Source organism: Haplochromis burtoni, unplaced genomic scaffold (assembly GCF_018398535.1).
Source record: "Haplochromis burtoni strain Fernald_Lab_line unplaced genomic scaffold, NCSU_Asbu1 Contig_312, whole genome shotgun sequence".
NCBI classification, from domain to species: domain Eukaryota; kingdom Metazoa; phylum Chordata; class Actinopteri; order Cichliformes; family Cichlidae; genus Haplochromis; species Haplochromis burtoni.
The window spans coordinates 613850-616284 of NW_024582673.1; the positions used below are offsets into that span (position 1 = coordinate 613850).

General features: G+C 41.4%; 1 protein-coding gene across 4 annotated transcripts in view; it reads right to left on the minus strand.

Annotated features, from left to right (window-relative positions):
* tnnt1 (troponin T type 1 (skeletal, slow)) overlaps positions 1-2001 on the minus strand; it is an 18023-nt gene extending 16022 nt beyond the window's left edge. For all 4 annotated transcript variants that reach the window (XM_042228225.1, XM_014339905.2, XM_014339904.2 and 1 more), the window contains exon 1: positions 1867-2001. The gene's annotated coding sequence lies outside the window, so the exon portion shown is untranslated. The remainder of the gene's footprint in view (positions 1-1866) is intronic.
* Positions 2002-2435: the final 434 nt, after the last annotated feature.

The window sequence follows — 2435 nt, forward strand, 5'->3', positions numbered from 1 at the left end:
TCTGGTGCAAATTACTGACCTCTGTCATCATTTTAAGTGGGGGAACTTGCACAATCGGTGGCTGACTAAATACTTTTTTGCCCCACTGTATGAATAACATTTTTCGAGAACAGCGTGGTTTGAAAGTCAGGGAACAACGAAAACAGGAACTGAGCATGAGATATTGTTGGAGTGCAGACAGAAAAACGCATTAACCTCCATGTAAACTCAAATCAAAGCCATGTGTCTGAAAGTACTACGATGGGTAAAACCTTAATTATACAAGCTCTCCTCTCCCATTGGGCGAGTGGGTTGTGCTTTCTTGCAAGAATAACAAAAGTGTTTTCAGTGCATTGACTGAGGTGGATTTGGAATGAACACCAACCTAACTGGTTTACTGGTTTCATTGTGACTGTAGGCCCACATCTGGGTGGGCCCAGCCATTTTTTACAGCAGTGAAGCCTATGAATAAAGTTATGACGCATGGTAATGAGAGAAATGACAATTGGATTCCTTAAATATTTATATTTCAACACTTCTTGCCGGTAAAGCTGGAAAGTGCCTATTTGGAACTGAATGGAGGGAGGATAAGTAAACCAGGGGATCTGGAGAAGGGTCAAGTTTCAGTGGGCAACTAGCACAGGCTTTAGTGGGTTAATTTTAGTCAAGGACAACAGGTGTGTGTGTGTGTCATGCACAGCGCACAGCACAATATATCATTAGTTTATTTTGAGTACGAGCTATTGTGTTGTCATACTCAAAAGAGTTTGAAAGTTGGAGTTTGGAAAACAGTTTGTAAAAGGAAACAAAAATGATTCCAGAACAGCTTTTTTAAAAGCTTTTTTTTACAGGCTTGTATCCATCGTTGTCAGCACATCTCTGCTTCAGTGGTTTTTAGGTTGTGTGTCCAACTTAGTGTAATGTACAGGAGTGTAACTTTATTTCTTAATGAGTCACCTTTTTAGTCTTGTTGACCATTCAAAGTACTTTAGACTACAAGCCCTATTTTCAGTCATACAGTACTCCATGCCCTTTATCCACCTCACACACGTCCAACTGAAATGGCATGCGTATCTTCCAAATGTGGGAAAGATTCCAAAATACTTGGCAGAAACCTGTACAAGCACAGGGAGAACATGCAAGTTCCCACTGTGTTGTTTGTTTTGTTGAAATAAAGGCTCTACTGAACACGGGAACAATCCAGGCCTGAAAAACACTGGATAGTGACTAACCGGATGATGAAAGAAACAGGCATGATGTAACTGCTGGAAATGTACCACAAGCACATTTGTGCACACTTGTTAGTACATCATCCGAGTGCTAAATGAACCAGTCTGATATCAGACTATCAGCAACTGTGACTGCTGCTGACAGTGGCCGCAAAGCCACAGCGCTGATGGTGGTATGCTACACACGCACACACATACTCATAAGAGTTAATTTGCTGTCAGACAGCAAACTCTGAAGAAGCTATACAACAACTGTGTTGTGTTGATGACTGTTGACCTCTCCTTGAACACTTAATTGTGCTGCCTTAACAATTGTCCTGTGCAGTAACAAATCTAAAATTTATTTGGATTTTTCTCTCATATTAACACATTTAAGTTTGCCGTGTTTTCCATTTATTTTATCTGGCCTGAATTGCTGATTTTAATATTCGTATTTTACAGATTTCTCCTTTGTGGTGCGTTCAGGGATGAACATACTACAAATTTAGTTTTACTTATATTATCCCACAGAGGGAAAAAAACCTCCAGAAAAATCAAATTAGAAAAAAAAGGTTATAAAATTTGCACTCTATGATGTTTAATTGTCTAACTGTTTAATTATGCTAACTGGTGAGAATAAAACCCCAGAAAGATCTCATTAAAAACCTGAAAGACATACCTGTGTGATGATGGGGTATCAGCAGACGACAAAGGCAAACAGAGGGACAGGGACAGACAGAATGGCTTTTGTACAGAGACCAGGGCAGTTTTATAGAGAGCGGCGGCGTGGCACAATGAGTGCATGTGTGCTATCTGAATGACTATGCGTGTATGCATGCTGTGAGAATTACTGAGTGTCTGACTATACAATACAAGAATAACTGCAAGTCTGTGTGCTAAAGCATGCACATGTGTATGTGTGGCTGGAGCCAGGGGCCACAGGCGGATTAAAGGGAGGCAGAAAGATGAGCACCTCGCAGGATTAGATGGAACAGAGGGATGACCTCACTAGACAAATGGAGGGATGCCACAGGGCAGGTGGAGAGGGGTGATAAAACAGAGAGAGGGTGGGTTTGATGGATGGGGTGGATAAGGAGTGTTTTTCTTTTACTAAGTCAAACTGTTTGAACAGTGGGAGGTGAATAATGAGGAGTGGAGGAGATAAAAGAGAAGAGAAGAAGCTGCTACTACAGAAGCTCACATCACGCTCGCATTTAAATCCGGCTCCCCGTCTCTCTCTGTACGGGG